The 24079-nt window shown below is 48.5% G+C and overlaps 1 protein-coding gene across 5 annotated transcripts in view; it reads right to left on the reverse strand.

Moving 5' to 3' along the window:
• LOC119979128 (complement C1q tumor necrosis factor-related protein 1-like) overlaps positions 1-24079 on the reverse strand; it is a 56359-nt gene that overhangs the window by 15341 nt on the left and 16939 nt on the right. For 2 of the 5 annotated variants that reach the window (XM_038821143.1, XM_038821144.1), the window contains exon 2: positions 20631-20725. The exons of the other annotated variants lie outside the window; for them this stretch is intronic. The gene's annotated coding sequence lies outside the window, so the exon portion shown is untranslated. The remainder of the gene's footprint in view (positions 1-20630; positions 20726-24079) is intronic. 5 annotated transcript variants of the gene reach the window in all.

Here is a 24079-nt window from a genome sequence, read left to right on the forward strand (position 1 = left end):
GGGGGGGATGTGTGGTGTTCTTCGTGTTGTTTATTTAGGATGATTGGCATACTGTTCCACAAAGACCGCAGTATAGCATTTACTTAAACAAAGTGTCATGTGAGAGTACCTTAAAGAAATGGTTGTTTAAGCAATGTACCTTTAAGAAATGGAGCCGCTCGTATTACTGAAGTGGGGGTAGCTGAGTTGAGTTCTCTTCTGTTTTTAGCTTCAGTTTGAGAGAGCAGCTGAAAAGTGCCTGGCTAGTTTGCTGTGAGCTGTTTGAAAGGAAAAGCCAGTTTTGAGGAAAAGAGCTTGGGTGTGTCTGTGCAAGCAGTAAGCTGGATCTGCAGTGATCTCTGCTATGAAAGACTATCTCTGAACCATTTGGGTGATTTAAACTCACAATAATAATGTCTTTAACCTGATGTGTTTCTGTTTAAAGGTGTTAAGTCTTTTGGAGGTTTGAAGGAATATTTTGAGGGATTATTTAGTGTTGTATTATTTTCAGGGTCATCTTTGAAGTAAGGGGTGTTAAGGGATCAAATGTTTATTTTAAAAGTTTAAGGTGAATTCATGGAATAAACATTGTTTTGTATTTAAAAACCCATGTGTCCATAATTGTAATACACACCTGGAGACCAAGCCGTGTGCTTCAAAAGTAACAATACATTAAAGGGAGAGGTTGGTTGAACTCCATGATACATTTTTGGGTTCTGAAAACGCCGCTCCCATAACAAAAGCTATGATTTTATTTACACTGGGATTCAACACTTAATCCTTAAGAATACAGAATTGATCAGTAGCATCCAACGACACTTATCTACTGCTAATCTCACTACTGGTATGAATTATAATCTAACCTTCTCACGCTAACTGCTCTTATGACCTTCACTAGCTATCTCCTAAGTACAATCCTCCCCTAAGGTCTAGCATCACTGCCTTATATAGTTGTATCTGCAGCTCCCCCAAGTGGCTACTCTCGACACTACATTAACCCTTGTAATGGTGATAGTTATGATAATACAACAGGTGGATATCAGGTTGGTCAGGAAAGGTGTGGAGTGATCAGGTGGGAGGGAAGGTAAATTGGTAGATGGGGAATAGGGGCTTTGGTCAGGGGTGGTGCGCAGTCATAAGGATGCGGTCAAGTGTTGCAAATGAGGGGTGCAGTTGGGAGAGTGTGCAATCAGGATGTGCAATTGGTTGAGGTTGGAGAGGGTTGCAGTCAGAGATGGTGCAATTGGGGGGGGTGCGGATGGGAGAGCAGGCAGGGGTGGAGTGCAGTCAAAGACTCCCATGCAGGTCAGGGGGTATAGGAGGATCCGCTGCTGGGGTCGCAGGGGCTGTCAGCAGGGTGGGGAGCTAGTGGACAGAATGTGCCGAGGTCAGGGGATCCCATACGAGGTTGAGGGGTTGTGCATCGGTTTCCATGGGTGGGGTTGTGTGTCAGCTCCCATGGGGGGTCGAAGGGGAGTGGGGATAGTTCCCGGCGATGCCAGAAGATGTGAAATGATGATGTGTGTGGTGGTTGAGAGATCCTGTAGGATCTAGCAGGGTGTAGTGAGTGATGGGGTTTGTCGCATGTCCTGTATGGGAGATTAGGGAAGGTCAATATAATAGTTACCCAGATGCTACAAATGATGTTAATTCTTCCAACATTTTCTGGGTAGCTATTGCTGGAAGACAGTTGGAAGTATCTGTAGTTTGCGATTAAAATCTAATTTCCAAATGTTTCCCAGTGCAAATAATTGCCCATCACAAATTTGAAGCAATTTGCACACAAAGGTCCACAAACAGCAATGTAAAAATGACAAGATCATTTCCCAGTCATCCAATTTACAGATAGTCAGAAACTGGACTAATCTGAAAATACTCTATCTGGGACCCTTGGAAGTTCCAACACAAGGACTCTGTGGGAGTTGCCCAGGAAGTTCGGATCTCTTTTTAAAAAAATTTAGAGTACCCAATTCATTTTTTCCAATTAAGGGGAAATTTAGCGTGGCCAATCTACCTACCCTGCACATTTTTGAGTTGTGGGGGCCAAACCCACGCAAACACGGGGAGAATGTGCAAACTCCACATGGACAGTGACCCAGGGCCGGGATCGAACCTGGGACCTCAGCGCCGTGAGGCCGCAGTGCTAACCCACTGTGCCACCGTGCTGCCCTAGAAGTTCGAACTTCTGATGGGAAATTCCTCTGCTGCTGGGATTCCTCCAAAAAATTCTCCATCTCTGAGTTTGAGTCAGAGACTTTGGGCAGTTTTGACCTGTTCACCTGGATAGTTACCAAGGAAATGTTAAACAGAATAAATCCTAGGCCTGAATTTTCAGAATGGTGAGGGCTTGGCACCCATCATCTGGAAAGACGGAGTGGAAAGCATTCCCCCCATTTTATGCTCCATTGAGTGTTGAATGGCAGCAAGCAGAACTTCCATCTTCACTTAGAGAGCTGCCAACCAATCGACTCACCAGCCCCTCAAGGCACAGTGCTAAGTGGCCAGCAGAGGCATTGCAGCGCCATATCTGAGACTGAATACCACATTTAAGGGGCGGCACGGTAGCACAGTGGTTAGCACTGTTGCTTCACTACACCAGGGACCCGAGTTTGGTGCCCGCTTGGGTCACTGTCTGTGCGGAGTCTGCACATTCTTCCTATGTCTGCGTGGGTTTCCTCTGGGTGCCCTGGTTTCCTCCCACACATCCTGAAAGAAGTGCTTGTTAGGTGATTTGGACATTCTGAATTCTCCCCCGGTGTACCCGAACAGGCGCCGGAATGTGGCGACTAGGGGCTTTTCACAGTAACTTCATTGCAGCGTTAATGCAAGCCTACTTGTGACAATAAAGATGATTATTATTTTTATTAGGATTGTAAGTACCAGTCATTTCAGGGAGGGGAGGGGAGGGGAAAAGATGCCCTGGTGTGTTGGGAGTGAGTCAATCTCCGTGTCAGGGGGTAGGCCAGTGGGAGGGAGTGAGGGAGGGCTGTAGCTCCCCTGTCCCTGAAGGGTGATTGCTCCCAGATTAGGTCTTCCAATGGAGGTGTGCACCAATTCTTCCATCCCTCCCTCCCCAACCATCCCTCCCGAGATCGAGGATGAGAACATTTTCAGTTTCCCACCCTGAGTCATCGGTCACGATCCAGACTAAAAATTGAGGATGGGTGAAAAAAGGCCTTTAAGTAGCCACCTAAGGGCCTTAATTGGATATGGGTGGGCTTCCCGTCTGAGGCCCTGCCTGCCCCAATGTAAAACCGCATTGCAATTGAGGCAGGCAGTATCCAGTGGCGGGAGGGGAGGTGGGGGTGGCAGTATGGGGGAATCCCATTCCTGCTATCTTATGCTCCCCCACCTCAGCCACCTCAGAACCCACAGGGAGTATTAAATTCTGGTTCTAATATCTGGGTAAATATACAACTGACCCTCTCCCAATCACTCACCCCCTGCCCCACCCCTCACATAAAATAGCATGAATACCCCGACCAACCCCGACGTCAGACTTCCTTAGCCACTTACTACCCTACCCTACCACCCGACCCACTTACCTCACCCACCTCAACCTTTTAGGCACCTTGACTCCCTCACCCACTTACTTTCTTTCTGTTGCTTTTCAAAGAGGCTTTTGGACATTAAACTCTTTACTTTCTGGACGACACCGGCCTGTGCCGTATCAAGGGGATGATGTGGAGATGCCGGCGTTGGACTGGGGTGAGCACAGTAAGAAGTCTTACAACACCAGGTTAAAGTCCAACAGGTTTGTTTCAAATTACTAGCTTTCGGAGCACTGCTCGAGGTGAATCCTCATCATTCATCTGAGGAAGGAGCAGTGCTCCGAAAGCTAGTGTTTGACACAAACATGTTGGACTTTAACCTGGTATAAAGGGGAAGTTTCTCTCGACTCCTCCCTCCAAGGATTACTGCACCTGGTCATTTCCCATCAGGCAATTGGCCACAAAAATCGCAGGAAAATAAGTGTGTATTATTTTGTCTGGCCAGGATTGGAAATACGGAGCTGGATTCCCCAATTTTGCGGCTAAGTCCCGGCGCCGGCGTGGGAAGTATGGCGTTCTATGACACCAAAATCGGCATCAACCCTCACCGATTCCAGGACTGGTGAGGGGCTAGCTGCGGCGACCTGCCAGATAGTGCCCCCCTGGACCCCACCTCGCCACCCCCACCAGTCCCCCCAGTTCCCCCAGCCCTCGCCGAAGCCACCCTGGCCAACGGAATGGCTCCCCTCGACTGTGGCGGCGCTGGACACAGTCCGCAGCCGCCACACAAGGTTGACGAAAACTGAGAGCACAAATTACCATAGCCATAGAATTTACAGTGCAGAAGGAGGCCATTCGGCCCATCGAGTCTGCACCGGCTCTTGGAAAGAGCACCCTACCCAAGGTCAACACCTCCACCCTATCCCCATAACCCAATAACCCCACCCAACACTAAGGGCAATTTTGGACACTAAGGGCAATTTAGCATGGCCAATCCACCTAACCTGCACATCTTTGGACTGTGGGAGGAAACCGGAGCACCCGGAGGAAACCCACGCACACACGGGGAGGATGTGCAGACTCCGCACAGACAGTGACCCAAGCCGGAATCGAACCTAGGACCCTGGAGCTGTGAAACAATTATGCTATCCACAATGCTACCGTGCTAGAACATAGAACATAGAACAATACAGCACAGAACAGGCCCTTCGGCCCTCGATGTTGTGCCAAGCAATGATCACCCTACTCAAACTCACGTATCCACCCTATACCCGTAACCCAACAACCCTTAACCTTACTTTTAAGGACACTATGGGCAATTTAGCATGGCCAATCCACCTAACCCGCACATCTTTGGACTGTGGGAGGAAACCGGAGCACCCGGAGGAAACCCAAACACACACGGGGAGGATGTGCAGACTCCGCACATAGAACATAGAACATAGAACAGTACAGCACAGAACAGGCCCTTCAGCCCTCGATGTTGTGCCGAGCAATGATCACCCTACTTAAACCCACGTAACCCGTATCCCAACAATCCCCCCATTAACCTTACACTACGGGCAATTTAGCATGGCCAATCCACCTAACCCGCACATCTTTGGACTGTGGGAGGAAACCGGAGCACCCGGAGGAAACCCACGCACACACAGGGAGGACGTGCAGACTCCACACAGACAGTGACCCAGCCGGGAATCGAACCTGGGACCCTGGAGCTGTGAAGCATTTATGCTAACGACCATGCTACCGTGCTGCCGTGAACTCGGCCCATCGGGAGCGGAGCATCGGTGGAGGGCCTTAGGTGACATCCTGATGCCATCCCAATGGCGTACTCACCGATGACGCCGTTTTAGAGGGGGCGAAGCATCTGAAAATAGGCGCCCCCCCCGATTTCCCGCCCGATTACCAATTACGATGTCGGCATCGGGCAACGGAGAATCCCGCCCACTGTTTCTGACCCTGATTGGAGGGTTTGGGCCACATAGTGTTTTCATGACACCAAACCAGAAAGTTCTGGAAAAACTCAGCAGGTCTGGCAGCATCTGTGGGGAGGGAAAATTGAGTTAATGTTTCAAGTCCAGTTAAGGACACAGAACGTTAACCCTGTTTCACTTTTCAGTTTTTCCATCATTTTCAGGTTTTGTTTCAGATTCCGCAGTATTTTTATTTGCGTGTTTTAGTGATATTGGTTGAGGGATAAACGTTGTTCAGGGCACCAGGGAGATGTGTCCCAGCTCTTCGACAAAAATAGTCATGGGATCTTTCACATTCACCTTAAAAGGGCAGACAGGGCAGTATGAAGGCGCAGTGGGTTAGCACTGCTGCCTCACGGCGCCGAGGTCCCAGGTTCAATCCCGGCTCTGGGTCACTGTCCGTGTGGAGTTTTCACATTCTCCCCGTGTTTGCGTGGGTTTCGCCCTCACACCCCCAAAGATGTGCAGGGGTAGGTGGATTGGCCACATTAAACTGACCCTTAATTGGAAAAAATGAATTGGGTATTCTAAAGTCATTAAAAAAAAGGCAGGCAGAGCCATCTATTTAACATCTCATCTGGATAATTGCAGAACATTCCCTCAGGACTACACACATTTGCCATCCCAGATATTTCTGCTCAAGTCTCTGGAGTGGGATTTGACCCCACAGCCTCAAGGGGAGACGACCTGGAACTGAGGCACAACTGACAGCGATTCTTTGGAGTGAAGAAAGCACACTGAAAAATGACAGTAACTTTGCTCAGATTGAATAATTGGGAAGAAGCTACAGTGAATTTAAGTTGTGCAGGAGCGGGTAAACTAATGTAACCAAATTAGCTTTTTCTTAGTCCGCACTAAGTTATTGATTGGATTTAGACTAGCTGTGAAAATCTGAATTTGTTCAATGACAAGTGCTCTGAGATATAACCGTAGAGGAGGTTGTGGGGCGCAGTGGGTAGCTTTTCCGCCTCTGAGCCAGAAACTCCATGTTCAAGTCCCACTCCAGGACTTGATGGCGTTCGTGACGCAGCCAAACAGGCTGAGTGTCAACCTACAGGAAATCCTTCCAACATGCCAATGGCTGACAGAAAGAGCGGGAGAGATTCCTGGTCAGCCATGCTCGATGTGGAGCATGTCATTTAGGCTATAAGCCCCTTGCAAACCTGTGGGAGCACGAGGAAACACACTGGAGGCTTCCAGCAGTAACAAAGGAGTTTATTGATGCAAAGCAAAAGCTGGTGATAATATAAGCACAGAGCACAATAGGATTGATCTTGTCTCTTTGTCTCCGAGGTTCACACTGCCCGGGGTGCTACTCCGAGGGCCCTGCGCAAACTCGCTATTAGCCCTGCGCCAGTCACGTGATGTGCCAGGCCTGCCCCCTTAAAGGGGCCATGCTACCGCACCCTACCCCCCTCCTCGAAGTCCCTTAGAAAGTTTTAGACAATAATTATGTACAGATTATATATACATGACAGAAGACATATTGTCAAAGTTCATCAAAGTGTCATTCAGACCAGGACCTTCCAGTCCTTCTGGACCTCCGTCGCCTGGCCCACAGTCTCGATATCCTTCGATGTAGTCGAGTTGTCAACAGGCAGCAGTGTTCAGGAGGCACTGCCTCAACAAGAGGGGACTGGTCTCAGCCGCCTCCACAGACTTGGGATTTCTCAACTCCTCTGCTCCGGAACATTTATCGGAGTGTCGACAACACGAGTGGGATTCATTGACTCCAAATTAGGGTTCATCGTAAGACACAGGCCCTGACTGGGACACAATCCATCCTGCTAACCAAAGTGGTCCTGAGGCGAAGTTATGGACCAAACCCAGGTGGCCTAACCAGAATGATCTGTCGCCTCTCTGCGTAGCCCACCGACTCTTCTGGGAGGCGTGGCATCCTCCACCCTCCCCGCCAAGTTAGGAAATACGCGATCCAAAAGTATTCTGAGGCAACGGCAGTCCATGAATAGCAAACACTCGGCGCAAGGTATCCATCATGGCCACCGAGGCCATTGTCCCCGTCTCCTGTATAGACAGCCACTTGGACTGCGCATCCACCAAAACTAAAAGAATCCTGCCCAGGAAAGGACTTACATAGTCAACATGGACCCAGGTCCACGGGCTGACCTGGGCACGCCCGAGAGTACAGTGCCCGACTGAGACAAGGACTGCTGCACTTCACAGTGGTGACATTGCTATACCAATTCTTTAATGGCTAATCTATCTCAATCAGTTTTTCCAATGTTATGGTAGTTTCAGCCAGGAGTTTCTTCTGGTTATTGAGGTTATGGATCCCACAAACCAGTCGGTCATGCAACATGTCACTCAGCGCAGTCCTGAACCAGCAGTTCTCAGTAAGCTGACGAAGCCTGGTTATGAAGGCTGAGATGGATTTTTCATTTTCCCTGCTCCCAGGGTACTGTACAAACTCGCTATTGGCCAGGGTTTGCTTATTCCTGACGACTGGCTCCAAGCCAGTCACATGGTCCGTCAGGCAGACCCCCTTAAAAGGGCCACATCATCACAGATCTGTTCCAGGAATAACTGGCTATAGAAACAGACAAAAGTCTGCCTTACTAGGTACAGGAAGAGAATTGGAATGGAATAACCTTAGGCTGATGATTTGTGCTACAGTCAGTGATGCACCATCAATTGGACACGAGACGAGGATGAGATCCAAACGATAGGCTTTACAGAAGAATGGCCGACTGCACATGACTTACCCGGGCCAATGGGCAGCGAGTCCTCCGCACCAATAGCAGCTCACTTCTAAGGTACCGTAATACCCCTAGTCATACTACCACATTCACCCCTTGTTGAAAAAGAAGCGGTGGGGGTACGCGGGCATGAGGGGGGGGGTGGTGTCCCGTGAGTATGTGAGACTGGTAGTATGACTCGAGATGTCTAGGTCGTACTGTTGCATCGATGGCTGCCCACTGACCCGTAACTATTTGTGCAAAAGAAAAAACAACAACTATGTACAGTGTGCTCAGTTAGGGGGGGGAAATGGGGGAACAGGTAAAGAACAAAGAAAACTCACAAGAGTCCGTCCGCAGGCAGAAGTCCACCAGTAGGTCACATCGATTCAATCAGTCAAGTGGGCGCCTTTGATGTCCTGCTTGACCTGCGCAGCGGCGCCGGCGACGTCGGAGCGGTGGTCGTCCGTGACTCCGGAAGCGACGGTCTTGTTCCTGTGTCCGTACCCCTGGTCGGAGCTAGCGGGGGCCAGGCCGGGGGAGGGGGTTCCTGTCCGCTGAGCTGTGGGTGCATCAGTACTGGGGGCAGTGGTGGTCGGGGGGGGGGGGGGGGGGGTGCTGTTGTTGGGGGGTGTGGCCGAGATCCGGCGGGTGCCAGGTCCTGGAGGGAGACCGTTTCCTGTCGGTCGTCGGGATACTCCATATACGCGTATTGTGGATTTGCGTGGAGTAGCTGGACTCTTTTGACCAACGGGTCCGACTTGTGCACCCGCACGTGTTTCTGGAGCAGAATGGGCCAGGGGGTAACCAGCCAGGTTGGGAGCGGGGTCCCTGAGGAAGACTTCCTGGGAAAAGCAAGAAGATGTTCGTGAGGCATTTCGTTAGTGGTGGTACAGAGAAGTGACCGGATTGAGTGGAGGTCGTCTGGGAGGACCTCTTGCCAGTGGGAAACTGGGAGATTTCTGGACCATAGGGCCAGCAGGACGGTCTTCCAGACCATACCCTTCTCCCTCTCGACCTGTCCGTTACCCCGGGGGTTGTAACTGGTCGTCCTGCTAGAGGCAATGCCCTTGCTGAGCAGGGATTGACGCAGTTTGTCATTCATAAAGGAGGACCCCCGATCGCTATGAATGTATGCGGGGTAACCGAACAGGGAGAAGATGGTGTGCAGGGCTTTAATGATGGTGGGTGTGGTCATGTCGGGGCAGGGGATGGCGAAAGGGAAACGGGAGTACTCGTCAATCACGTTGAGGAAGTACGTGTTGCAGTTGTTGTACGTGGACAACTCAATCCTCCACCGCAAGATCCTATCGTTCTTTATCTTGCCCCTCTGTTCATTATCAAACATGAAAGCCACTGACCGTTGGTCTGTGAGGAGGGTAAACCTCCTGCCGGCCAGATAGTGACTCCAATGTCGCACAGCTTCAACTATGGCCTGTGCTTCCTTTTCGACCAAGGAATGGCGGATTTCGGAAGCATGGAGGGTACAGGAGAAGAAGGCCACGGGTCTGCCCGCTTGGTTGAGGGTGGCCGCCAGAGCAACATCCAACACGTCGCTCTCGACTTGAAAGGGGAGGGACTCGTCGATAGCACGCATCGTGGCCTTTGCAATGTCTGCTTTGATGCAGCTAAAGGCCTGGCGGGCTTCCATCGACAGGGGAAACGTGGTGGACTGGATGAGGGGGTGGGCTTTGTGGCGTAATTAGGGACCCACTGGGCGTAATATGAAAGGAAGCCCAAACAGCGCTTGAAGGGCTTTGAGGGAGTTGGGGAGGGGGAGCTCCATCAGGGGGCGCATGCGTTCGGGGTCGGGGCCTATCACTACATTACGCACTACGTAGCCGAGGATGGCTAGACGGTCGGTGCTAAACACGCACTTATCCTTATTGTAGGTCAGGATAAGGAGTTTTGCGATACGGAGGAATTTGTGGAGGTTGATGTCGTAGTCCTGCTGGTCGTGGCCGCAGATGGTGACATTGTCGAGATACGGGAAGGTTGCCCGTAAACCGTGTTGGTCGACCATTCGGTCCATCTCCCTTTGGAAGACCGAGACCCCATTTGTGACACCGAAAGGAACCCTTAAAAAGTGGTAGAGTCGCCCATCCGCTTCGAACGCGGTGTACTTTCGGTCACTCGCGCGGATGGGGAGCTGATGGTAGGCGGACTGAAGGTCCACCGTGGAAAAAACCTTGTACTGCGCGATCCTGTTGACCAGGTCGGAGATACGTGGGAGAGGATACGCGGCCAGCTGCGTAAACCTGTTGATGGTCTGACTGTAGTCTATGACCATCCGATTTTTCTCCCCGGTCTTAACCACCAGCACTTGTGCTCGCCTGGGGCTGTTGCTAGCCTCGATGACCCCTTCCTTCAGAAGCCTTTGGACCTCGGACCTGATGAAGGTCCGGTCCCGGGCGCTGTACCGTCTGCTCCTGGTGGCGACGGGTTTGTAATCCAGGGTGAGGTTTGCAAACAAGGATGGGGGATCGACCTTGAGGGACGCGAGGCTGCAGACAGTAAGGGGGGGCATAGGGCCGCTGAATTTGAACGTTAAACTCTGGAGGTTGGACTGGAAATCTAACCCCAGGAGTGCTGCTGCGCAGAAGTGGGGAAGGTCGAAGAGCTTATAGTTTTTACACTTCCTCCCCTGGACCGTGAGGTCTGCTATGCAGCACCCTGTGATGTGGACCGAGTGCGAACCAGAGGCCAGAGCGATTCTTTGTTTTACCGGGTAAACGGGAAGTGTGCAGCGTCTTACCTTGGCGGGGTGGACAAATCTTTCCGTGCTCCCGGAGTCCAGCAGGCTGCTCGTCTCGTGGCCGTTGAGAAGGATCTTCGTGGTCGCCGTGGACAGCGTGCGGGGCCGTGACTGGTCCAATGTTACTGAGGCGAATCGTAGCAGGAACTCCAAGTCATCATCCGGCAACGAGTGGTCACTTGCGGGGTCCTCGGTGACGATCCAAGATGGCGGCGCCCGGCGGCCGCACATGGTGGGAGGTGACCAAAATGGCGGCGCCTGGGGCTCGCACGTGGAGTCGGGGGCCCAAAACGACGGCGCCCGGGGATCGCACATGGTGGTGGGGTTGGGGGCAGCGAGGTACGCGGGCCGCGTGGGGGGGGAACCCGTGGTCGCTGCTCGGGACTGCAGCGACCGCCTTTGACTGGCAAACGGCCGCAAAATGGCCCTTTTTGCCGCAGCTTTTACAGGTTGCGGTGCGGGCCGGGCAGCGCTGGCGGGGGTGCTTGGCCTGGCTGCAGAAGTAGCAGCGGGGCCCCGTGGGTTTATCGGGTTGCCCTGCGGCGCAGGCCTGAGGGGATTCCGAGTCTGCGGAGGTGAGGGGGGTCGCGTTCCATGCTGCCCAGGGAGCCGCCACACGGTCGGGAGTGTACGCGTGGGCGTTGCGATTGGCGACATCTAGGGAGGAGGCGAGGGCCCGTGCCTCGGTGAGGCGTAAAGTTTCTTTCTCTAAGAGCCTCTGGCCGATCTGGGAAGATTGAATACCCGCAACGAAAGCGTGTCTAATTAAAAGTTTGGTGTGTTCGGCCGCAGAAACTTGTGGGCAGGCGCAGTTTCTCCCCAGAACAAGGAGGGTCTGGCAGAATTTGTCTAAATTCACCAGGGAATTGCTGTCTCGTGGCCAGTAAGTGCCGTGCGTAGACCTGGTTCACCGGTCGGATGAAATGTCCCTTAAGCAAGTCCATGGCTGCGTCATAGTCTGTTGTGTCCTCTATGAGCGTATACACGGCGGTGCCAACACACGAGTGGAGGATATGCAGTTTTTGTTCCCTCGTCGGGCGGTTTTCGGCTGTGCTCAAGTAACTATTGAAACACGCCAGCCAGTGTTTAAATGCTGCTGTTGCATTTGCTGCGCGCGAGCTGAGTCGAAGGCACTCCGGCTTGATATGAAGCTCCATCCTTTAAAACCTGTGCATTAAATTGATGCACCGTCAATTGGACACGAGACAAAGATGAGATCCAAACGATAGGCTTTAATGCACAAGATGTGTGCCCGGCAGCAGACGTACAGAAGAATGGCCGACTGCCGGGAAGCACGGGTTTTTATATCCCATCTTGTAGGCGGAGCTACCTACCTCTCAGCCAATCGGCTGAGAGGCACATGACTTACCCGGGCCAATGGGCAGCGAGTCATCTGCACCAATAGCAGCTCACTTCTAAGGTACCGTAATACCCCTAGTCATACTACCACATTCAGGAAGTAAAATCAGGGCCTTCGATGTTATTGAAGGGGAATACCTCAAGAACATTTATTTTCTAAATATGCCGTACTGGTGATATCAAATTGCTTTGTGAATGGTCTCAAAGTGATTGCTTTTTTAAAAAACAATTAGAGCACCCAATTATTTTTTCCAATTAGGGGGCAATTTAGCGTGGCCAATCCAGCTATCCTGCACATCTTTGGGTTGTGGGGTTGAAACCCAAGCAGACATGGGGAGAATGTGTAAACTCCATGCAGACAGTGACCCAGGCCGGATCGAACCTGGGTCCTCAACACCGTAGGCAGCAGTGCTAACCACTGCATCACCATGCTGCCCTTAACCAATCAGTGCTGATGGCAATGGGGTCAAGTTATGGCATCTGCCAAAAGTTGGAAATAAAATATTCCTGTTTGCAATCCGAGAGAAGAATTGATTCCAAACCCAGTTTAAAAAACAGCATTTACAGATTCTGTCCATTGTCTGGCTTTCATACCCTGGGGCAAAGACTGTATGCAGAATTTTGTATTTCTGAGCACAGGGATTTAAGGCTATTTCTCTTTAAATGGGAAAAGGGGTAACATATTTTCTAAAGATTATAAACGAAATGTCGGGAGGACATCTGTTCCGGTTCATTTGGTAATCGGATGGGATGAATTGTTTGGACTATCAGATGTAGTACATTGTAAAAATGTAATCAGGAAATATAACAAGCCACCTAATTATGTCTCTTCAACCTGTTCAATGACAAACTTCCCATATTTGCCGATGACTCTATTAGTCATGTCAGTGTAATGTCTCATTTTGTCACATTATAATCATTATGGTCTGTGAGCTTGCCATCCTCAAAATGAAGTACAAACATATCAGCATTCATCTAATCTGTCTCTATCACCTGCTGTTTGAAAACCACTTCCTTCTGAGGCAGTCCCTCGGGATCGAAGATGATGACTTGCAATCCGGTTCAATGGGTCAGATGGCTGATAAATCCAATGTACGATCTGCGGACCATGTCACATGCAGGTAGGTGGTGCCTGAAGGGTTGGGTAGACATTTTGTTTGGAGATCTGTGTGCTCTCTCTGACGTGTCGACTTCTCCTTATTAGATTCCCGATGAAGACCCTCCGTGTCATTAGGGGCAGTACGGTAGCACAGTGGTTCACACTGTTGCTTCACAGCGGCAGGGACCCGGTTTCGATTCCCAGCCTGGGTGTCTGTGTGGAGTCTGCACGTTCTCCCCATGTCTGCGTGGGTTTCCTCCGGGTGCTCCGCTTTTCCTCTCACAGCCAAAGATATGCGGGTTAAGTGGATTAGCTATGCTAAATTGCCCTGTCGTGTCCAAAGGTTAGGTGGAGTTGCTAGGTTACAGGGATAGGGTGGAGGTGTGGGCTTAGGTAGGGTGCTCTTTCCAGGGGCCGGTGTAGACTCGATAGGCTGAATGGCCTTCTGCACTGTAAATTCCATGATTCTATGATGTGTCCGGTCCCTTCCCGAATGAGCCTTCTACATTTTGGTTGGTCAGGTCACAAGCCAGGGTTTCCCATGATCTTTTGCGAGGACATCCGTGAAATATTTCCGCTGTCCTCTTCGGGGTCTCTTGCAGCAACCAAGTTCTGAGCAGAGCAATTGATCCGGGCTTCTTGTGTCAGATATACAACCGATACAACCCAGCAGATCTGATTTTCTGCTTCTCTCGAGGCTGGGCAAGTTGTTTCGGGAGATGATGTTGCTGTTAGACCATGTTTCGTGCCACCAGATTTAAAGGATCCTGGGAAGGCACTGCTGGTGGTGCTTCTCCAGTGCTTTGAGATTCCTGGAACACAGGAATCACTGCTTCCTGATAAACTACCAACCTCAGACTCAAATAAACTTTTTGCCTCAGTCTGCTCAAGGCTGGGCTGGTGCATTGGCGGCGATGATGAACCTTGCCTTCTATATCTGCCTTCATTTGGGAGGAGTCTCCCAAGATATGGAAAAATGATCCGCACTTTCCAGGATCCCTCGATTGACCTTAATCGATGGGGAATGTGGCGGTGTGGGGGGCAGGGAGCAGATGTTTTGCTGTGGGTGCTGATTGAAGATGACCTTAGGTTTTCTGGATTTTTAGTGAAAGGTTCATTTTCTTATATGCTTTAGAGAAGGAGCTGAAATTGACCTGGAGCTCAGTTTGTGAGTGAGTGCGCACACAAGAGTCATCTGCACAATGAAGCTCTATGACTGAGGTTGCAGTGGATTTGGTTTTGAATTGAAGGCAGCAAACGTTGAACAGGTTCCCATCTCTCCTGTAGATTATCTTCCCACCTGTGGATAATTTGCTGGAGACGAGGTGCAATTTTACATACAAATATGAGTTTAGGAGCAGGAGATGGCCATTCAGCCCATCAAGCCTGTTCTGTCATGTGATAAAATCAAGACTAATCTGATTGTGGCCTCAACCCTATTTATTTGCTCACCCCCAATAACCTTTGAATCCTTTGTCAGCCAAGGACTTATCCAGTTCAACCTTAAAAATATTCAATGACCCTGCCTCTACCCGCCTCTAGGGAAGAGAATTCTAAGACTAACAACCCTCTGAGAGAAAATATTTCTCCTCGACCCATTTTAAATGGGTGACCCATAATCCTAGTCTCTCCCACAAGATGAAACCTTCTTTCAACACCCCCCCACCCTGTCACGTCCCCTCAGGATCATATATGTTTCAAAAATATCACATCTCACTCTTCTAAACTCCAATGGATACAGACCCAACCTTCATTCCAGGAATCAGTTAAGTGATCCTTCGCTCCACTGTTTCCAATACAATTATATCCTTTGTTAAATACAGAGGCCAAAACTGTAAATGTTAATGTAAGCCTACTTGTGACACTAATAAAGATTCTTATTATTAGATGTGTCACCAGTGCTCTGTACAATTGTAGCAACAATTCACTACTTGCAATAAACAGTACCATTGCATTTCCCTCCCTAATTACTTGCTGTACCTGCATGCTAACTTTCTTGTGATTCATGTACCAGGACACTCGGATCCTCCTGTACTGAAGACTTCTGCAATCACTCTCCATTTAATAATATTCTGGCTTTCTTTTCTTCCTGTCACAGTGGAAGAGTTCACATTTTCCCACATTATACTCCATCTGCCATATTTTTGTCCAATCGCTTAACCTACCCATATTCCTTTCCAAATTCCATCTGTCCTCATCATAACTCATTATAAAATCTCTACAGTGCAGTAAGATGCCATTCAGCCCATCAAGTCTGCACCAATACTCCAAAAGAGCACTACACTAAAGGGTCTACTCTTCCATCTACCCCGCCTTATCCCCATAACCCCATAACCTAACCTGCACATTGCTGGACACTAAGGGGCAATTTAGCATGGCCAATCCACCTAAACTGCACGGGCGCGATTCTCCGCTGCCCACGCCGGTTGGGAGAATAGCGGGAGGGCCTCCCGACATTTTTTACACCCTCCCGCTATTCTCCCCCCCCCCCCCTGTTTTTTACGGCGAGTGGTGATTCTCCGTGGCCGATGGGCTGAGCGGTCGGGCCTTTACGCCCGTTTTTTCACGGCAGCAAACACACCTGCTCGCTGCTGTCGTAAAAACGGGCGCTGGATGCCCGTTTGGGGCGGGAGCACCACCGTTGTGCTCGGGAGGGGACAGGCCCATGATCGGTGCCCACCGATCGTCGGGCCTGCGTCCAAAAGGGACGCACTATTTCCCCTCCGCTGCCCGACAAGATCAAGCCACCACATCTTGTCGGGTGGCGGTGGAGAAATGCGGAACTGCGCATGCACGGGTTCCGTCAATGACGTGATGACGTCACCCGCGCATGCTCGGGTTGGAGCCGGCTCCAACCTGCGCATGCGCGGCTGGCATCATACAAACGCCAGCCGCGCGGCCTTAATGGCGGTCGTTAAGGCCGCGACACCGTGATTCCCAGGGTCCCGCTCCTAGCCCCGAAGAGGGGGGGAGAATCGGGTCCCGGGAACGGGCGTGAAGGCTGCTGTGAAACACGGCCACGCATTTGCGGAGAATCTCGCCCCACATCTTTAGACTGTGGGAGGAAACCGGAGCACCTGGAGGAAACCCATGCAGGATAACATGGGGATAACATGCAAACTGCACACACAGTCACCTAAGGCTAGAGATGAACCCAGGTCCCTGGCACTGTGAGGCAGCAGTGCTAACCACTGTGCCACTGTGCTGCTCTCATTCAACCTATCTGGCCCAGCAGCAATATTTAGCAACCATATATTCAGTCCCTTGATCCAGGTGATTGATACAGATTGTAAATAGTTGAGGACCCAGCACTGATCACTGTGAAACGCCACTCATTACATCTTGCCCACCCAAAAATGATCCATTTATCTCTATTCTCTATTTCCTGTTGTCTCATCAATCCTCTATCTTTGCTAATATGCTACCCCCTACACAATAAGCTCTTATTTTGTGAAGTGTACTTTGATGCAGCACTTTATCAAACACCTTCTGGAAATCCAAGTACAACAGATCCACAGGTTCCCCTTTATCCATGTTGCTTTATTACTTTCTCAAAGAATGGCAATAATTAGTCAAACATGATTTGTCTTTCAGAAAACCATGTTTCCTGATTCCATTGAGATTTTCTAAGTGTCCTTCTATAACTTCCTTAATAATTAGAACATAGAACATACAGTGCAGAAGGAGGCCATTCCGCCAATCGAGTCTGCATCGACCCACTTCCACCCTATCCCCGTAACCCAATAACCCCTCCTAACCTTTTTGGTCATTAAGGGCAATTTATCATGGCCAATCCACCTAACCTGCATGTCTTTGGACTGTGGGAGGAAACCGGAGCACCCAGAGGAAACCCACGCAGACACGGGGAGAACGTGCAGACTCCGCACAGACAGTGACCCAGCGCTAATCGAACCACGGACCCTGGCGCTGTGAAGCCACAGTGCTATCCACTTGTGCTCCCGTGCTGCCCAAATAGATATCAACATTTTCCCTATGACAGATATTAGTCTAACTGCCTGTAGTTTCCTGTATTCTGGCTCCCTCATTTTTTCATTAGAGGAATTTCACCTGCCATTTACCAATCTGATGAGGCCACTCCAGAATTGAGGGAATTTTGGAAAATTAAAACCAATGCATGGACTATCTCAGCAGCCACTCTTTTAAGATCCTAGGATAAAGTTCATCGGGACCTGGGGACTTGTCAGCCTTTAGCACTGATAATTCTCTTAATTGTTTCTGCTTTAGTTGTGTCAGCATCATAGATTAATATTCATATCCCGCCAACATTGAGATGGGTAGCACGAGCTAAACCAGGCATGACCTGTTAAAATGTTAGTCCTGATAATGAGAACGTATGAATGGTAATGATTTAAATACGGGCCTTGCAGATTTGAAGTGAAGGGACTGTGACTATTTTTATCCTGGTGATTATAATTGTTTTAACTTCCTCCCTCCCTTTACTTCTTGATTTATAATTATTTCTGAGATGTTATTTGTGTTTTCTACAGTGAAGGTTGGCACAAAATATCTGTTCAATGGATCTGCCATTTCCAAAGGACATTGGGTAAAATTGAAAATGAAAATGATGTCGGAATTTTCAGGAAGGGTGGCTAGCTAAAGAATTTGTGCATATTATTGGTGTCTGCGAGTTTGTGAATCTCCCGTGCTCTTTCTGTCCACTATTTGTACTTTATGCTGTGAGCTTAATGCTGCAGGTTCATTGCTTTTCTCTTGATCTGCAGTTAAGTTTCCAGTCAATTAAATCTTTGCGCTTATGATCACTTATTCCTGTATCTCTTGGTTTTCGTCAAACCTGTCATAACCCCCTGAAATGCATCCCCTCCTCCATTTCTGTCATATGCTCATATGATTTTGGAGCAGAATTAGGCTATTTGTGCCTGCCCACCATTCTATCATGTGCTTTTACAATAAATCCCTAATATCCATTGATCCATCATTGGTGGCTGTACCTAGACCCAAAACTCTGGAATACACTCTTTAAACTTCTCCTCCTGTCTAACTCTTTTCTCATTTAATATTCTCCTTCACACCCATCTCTTTGACTAAGCTTTTGGTGATCTATTCCAATATACATTCTTTGCCTTTGGTGTACATTTTAGTCTATTTGTGCTCCTGTGACACACGTTAGAATATTTTAGTACTTAAAAGGTGCTAGCTACTGGGCATTTCTACCATTTACAATCTTCACATAATAAAAGCTATACATAAGCCAAAATGTAAAGGCTCTGGGGGTGCAATGGATGATTGGTAATGCAATGGAAGTCAATTGAAAAGAGACTCAGAAGGGATATCAGATCAATTCACTGCCATTAAATTTGCATTACCAATCATCCATTGCACCCCCAGAGCCTTTACAAGGAGCCAAATTCCATTATCAGCCTCTTCTACCCTGAAGCTCATGATGAAGCCTGGAACATAGGACTCAGGAGCAGAAGTAGGCCATTCATCTCTTTGAGCCTGCTGACCCATCAGATTAGATCATGGCTGATCTTGGTTGTGCCGCAACTCCACTTTGCCATCTTCTCGCCTTGATTCCTTTCTCCATCAAAAATCTATCTAACTCTGCCTCGAATAAATTCAATGACCCAGACTCCAACGCTTCCTGCGAAGAGAATTCCACGGGTTAATGACCCGAATATCGAGGAAAAAAATCTTAATTTCCATCCTAAACGGTAGATCTCTAAACCGTAATTTGTGTTTCATCGTTCTGTCTCTCCTGCAAGTTGAAACATCCTTACGCTATCTTCCCTATCAAACCTTCTCAATTTATATATTTCAATTAGATCACAACTCACTCGTCTAAATTTTTCTAAATTCACTGCACAAATGGCAGAGGAGGCTGACAATTGGAAGTGCCACCCCCGGATATGCCACCTATCACTTTTGCGGGCACGGGAATGGATTGGACTTTGCCCATACATGTTTTGTGGAGGCACCTGCCCATTTATAGCAGCAGCTTCCTCCACTCCTTTCATTTTGATGTCCCAAGTGTGTGAAACATGACATGAGCAGGTTAGACCTGGTACAAACAGGTGCAAATTTTGTGCAGTCCTTTGGCGAGGTAGGGTACCCTTTTGGAGATGAAGGTTTCCCCATTTGATATGATCCTGGGACACATTTGGCACAGACCCTCCCGGGGATGTCAGGTACCTCTTGGGAGAAATAACATGCCGCTTAGGATTATTAAAAGTAGACATGAATGTACATAAATTTAATTAACTGTCAAGCACATTGGAACTATCCAATTTGTCAAAATGCATTATCAAAGCCACAGTCAAAGATGTCAAAATTAACTGGAAAAGGCAACTGTCAAGCTGTCAAAACATTTAAACTCCTGCCCTTTAAAACTTAAATAAATATCTGAAGTGCTTTAAAAAAATCATTGCTTGCAATTTCACTCTGTTGATATAAGCTTGAGGGTTACCATTACTAAATTAGGGCTGCATGACTGATTTCACAACCTTCCATTATCACAGTAGGGTGCCTACCATTTCACAGTTTGGTTGACAACTGCAAGATTGTTTCGAATGGGACGATCAATTCCAATGTTTGTTTTTCTAAACGGTTGTGCACTTTAATGAAATGTTTCTTCTGATAAGCGATTTTGTAGTTGAAGGAATGTAAATGTAATAAATGGAATTTTAAGATTGAATATTTTTAAATAAAGTCTGCAATGGGCAAGAATTTTATATTATTTAATCTTCGTACAACACCTGAGGTATGCCCATGATGGGTGAGTTGGCACATTAGATATCAGGGCAATGGGTGAGTGGGGGATGGGTTGGCACCAAGTTGGTATTGCAGTATAAAGGGTCAAGGGGTGGGAAACGGGGGATGAGGTGGCATTATATGTATGGGGGCAAAGGGGGATGGGAAGAGAGATGTAGATTACCATGGAGTGTGTGTGGGGGTTGAGGGAGTGTGAGGGGTGAGGGCAAGAGGGCTGTTTTATGTTTTATTGAGGTTTGCAAACTTCAACACAGTGCTGGAGCACCAAGGGGCAAACCTTCTTCCAAGCCTGCCTCCGCACACAGCAGGCATTGTATTTGTTCCCAAGTCGCCTGACCTGACTCTCAGAGACCCGTGCCAGCCCAAAATGAAAACCATTGCTCCTGGGACACTTTCTCCCAGGTCGAAATTGCTGAGCCAGGACACACCCTAGTTTGTGTTTCCAACTGGGAGCGAAAATCCAGGCCTGATTGTCCATCTAACATGGGGAGCTGTTTACACTTATATCCTTACTTCTTTAGCACTCACCACTCTGCTTATTTCTTCAGCTATTCTCCGTGCAAAGCGTTGTAGAATCCTGGAACTCTCTCCCTCATTGGCTGCGGCCACTATGTCAGTTGAAACTGGCAAGAAGTGAAATTGATAGAATTTTGTTAGTTAAAGAAATCAAAGAGGATGGAGCAAAGTCAGCTAAATGAGCTGATAGTATAAATCAGCCATGATCCAAGGGGTGACTTGAGGGGTTATGTTCCCCTTCCCCAATGGAGCTCAACAATGGGGAAGATCATTGCATTTGCGCCTAATACGGGGCCAGCAGAATCGTTGACCTCAGCTGCCTGACTGCTGCTCTGAAAGAATGGCTGACCTTTCAGTGCAACTGCACATGGGTAGGTGTAAAAAGAAAAGAAAGATTGCTTTTCTGGAGCACCTTTCTTGCTTTACCCCTCAGTCCCACAGTGAAATGTCAGCCCAGATGATGTGTTCAAGTCGCTGAAGCAGAACTTAGACCCATTGAACATTCTGACCCAGAGGCGAGAGTGCTACCAACTGAGCCAAACAAGCAGTAATCTCCTTGAGGTAAACTGTACATCTGCGGGCTGAATATACAGTCAGATCTACTCAGACTGTGCATCCTAAAATAAGCATATTGCTGGCATTATTCCAAATTTTGCAAATTGGTACTAGAATCACGTCACACTCTGTATATTATCTGATGGTATAATCATTCCTATTAAGGTAAGCCTGATTAGAAAAATACTTCAACCCACGAGGGTTATTGAACAATATAATATTTATTATGCATTAAGCAAGTTAAATTTTAGACAACGTTATTGATCCTAACCCACCAGGATAATTTAGAGGGTGCCAGCAGTGTTAGAATGAGGAAACTTGACAATGTCATGAAGTTAAAAGGCAATGTGCCATAAATGATTGGTAGTGGAAGAGGTTGGGTGAGGTAGGATTTTGGGCAATCAATCCTACTTTGGAATGTGTTCATTCTTTAGAAATTGCCATGTTCCCACTTACTCTCGCCTCCCTCCACTTCCCCTTCCATCCCCTCCCCTTTCCCTTCTGCTCCTTTCCTTCCCCCACCCCTTCCCTATACTCAATTTGCATCCTTTCTCTTTCTGACCTTGTACTCCACCCCCCCCCCCCCCCCCCCCCGCCCCCTTCCCTTGGTCCTTCCCCTCATCGTGTGCAATTTTGGTCTCTACATTTCAGAAACAATATAATTCATTGCAGGCAGTATAGCGAAGGTTCATTACAGTGATCCTGGGATGAGGGACCACCATGGATGAGAGGTTGAGAAAATTGGCCTTATATTGAGATCAAATTAAGGTATACGAGATGATAAATGTATGGGATAAAGTCGACGTGGAGCAGATGCTTCCTCTTCTGGGGATTCTTCAGTGAGAGGATATAGTCTTAGGACAAGAGGTGGCAAATTTAAAACAGATTTGAGGAGAAACTTCTTCTCCCAAAGGGATGTGTAACTGTGGAATTTGCTACCCCAGAGTGCGGTGGATGCTGGGACAGTGAGTAAATTTAAGGAGAATTAGCCAGATTTTTAATTGGTAATGGGTTGAAGGGTTGTGAGGAATGGGCAGGACGGTGGAGTTCAAGCCAGGATGAGATAAGGCCATGGTCAAATGGTGGAGCAGACTCGATGGGCCAAATGGCCTAATCCTGCTCCCATGTCTTATGAACTTGTATCCTCTGGCGTTTAGGAGAATGAGAGATAATCTCATTCAAACATACAACATTTTGAAGGATCTTGAGAGGGTGGATGCTGAGCTATTGTTTCCACTGGCCAGGGAATGTAAAACATGGTGGCACAGCCTCAATTAAGGGGCCAATCATTTAGGACTGAGAGGAGAAGAATATTACTTCACTGAAAGGGTTGTGACTCTGTAGAATTCTCTGCACCAGAGGGTGATGGGTGTTCCATCACTGAACATATTTAAGATTGGGTCAGATTTTTGGTCTCTCAGGGAATTAGAGGATATGGGGAGTGAGCGTGACAATGGAGTTGAAGCTCAGGAACAGCCATGATCTTATTGAATGGAGCACCTGGAGGGGCCATATGGTCAACTCCTGCTTTTATTTTTTTATGTCTCGTGTTCCCCTCTTTTATCATCCCAGGTTAGGTTGAGTTCTATGCTAACTTATCAGGTCTCACATGGTGCTACACTCAGAGTAGGGAGCAAACAATAATCCAGGATGCCGTGCTATCTGATTGTTACTCAGCAACCCCGGCTGGTAAACGTACAGATGTGAGTATCAGGTGAGGACATAGCACGGCTCAGCTTTGGTACTTTCCATGGCCTTCCTCACCCATCCACATCCCCTCTCTTGGTGTGGACGCATGGAGGATGGATGCCCTGCTGAGGGACTGACCATCCTGCAGCACCCCTGAGACTATGGGTGGGATTCTCCGGCCTCCCAGCCGTGTGTTTCCCGTGTGTTGTTCGCTGGTGGCGGGATTCTCTGCTCCCGCCGCTGTCAATGGAAATTCCCATTGAAGCCACTCCACGGCACCGGAAAACCCGCAGGTGGGGTTTCACTGCCGTCGGGACCAGTGAATCACCCCCCACCAGTGAACGGCCGGAGCATTCCAGCCTATACTTCAACATGAGGCCAGAAGGAGAGAAAACTCTGGGCAAATCATTCCACGCGATTACCCTGTGGCTCGTCCTGTTATGGTATCAGCACACAGACGGTGGGGATAGATGGTTGAGAGGGCTGGGAGGTGGGGAAGTTGTGCGGCATGGGCAGGGGGTTGGGGGAGTGAGGAGGTTGGTTTGGGTGGATGACAGGGAGGTTGGAGGGAGTTGGGATGTGCTGGCGGGGAAGTGGGTTTGGGCATTGAGGAGGGGGGTTTGAAGGTTGGGGGAGTGAACTTTAAGGTTTGGCACCACAAAACATAAGTTGACAAAATTCTGAAGACATGCTGTGTTGAGAATCTTGGGGCTCACCAAAATTGAAGTAAGAAACCAAAAATCTGGAATGATGAAATGAAATCCCTATTTGTCCCCAAGAGGTTACTTAAAGGTAAGTTTTACAAATCTCTGCTCCTTCCTCGGTTCACTCCACCCTGCACCATCCTGTTTTAAATCTAGCAGAAACTGGTCACCCTGCAGGGAATAACATTTCGCTGGAACTGAGGATTTCCAATCATCCATTGTAACTTTATCAAAAAAGATCCATTGAAATCTTAGTGAAACAGCATAAAGGGCTTTTCCCATAAAGGATATTTATGGAAACCCAACCCTGTAGGTGCTTCTAGAAATGACTACACTTGAGAGTGTCACACTATTTTTTTGCTGTTGGAGTTTCTTATTTATTAATTATATTTCTCCACTTGATTTTTCTGTTGATTTCACACCTTAAACAACAAGTAGAATTTTAAAAAATACTATTTGCACTCTTATTTAGTATAAATGCAATGCAACATAATATGGAACCTGTGGAAAGGC

The sequence above is a fragment of the Scyliorhinus canicula genome, chromosome 15, assembly GCF_902713615.1.
Source record: "Scyliorhinus canicula chromosome 15, sScyCan1.1, whole genome shotgun sequence".
Taxonomy (NCBI): domain Eukaryota; kingdom Metazoa; phylum Chordata; class Chondrichthyes; order Carcharhiniformes; family Scyliorhinidae; genus Scyliorhinus; species Scyliorhinus canicula.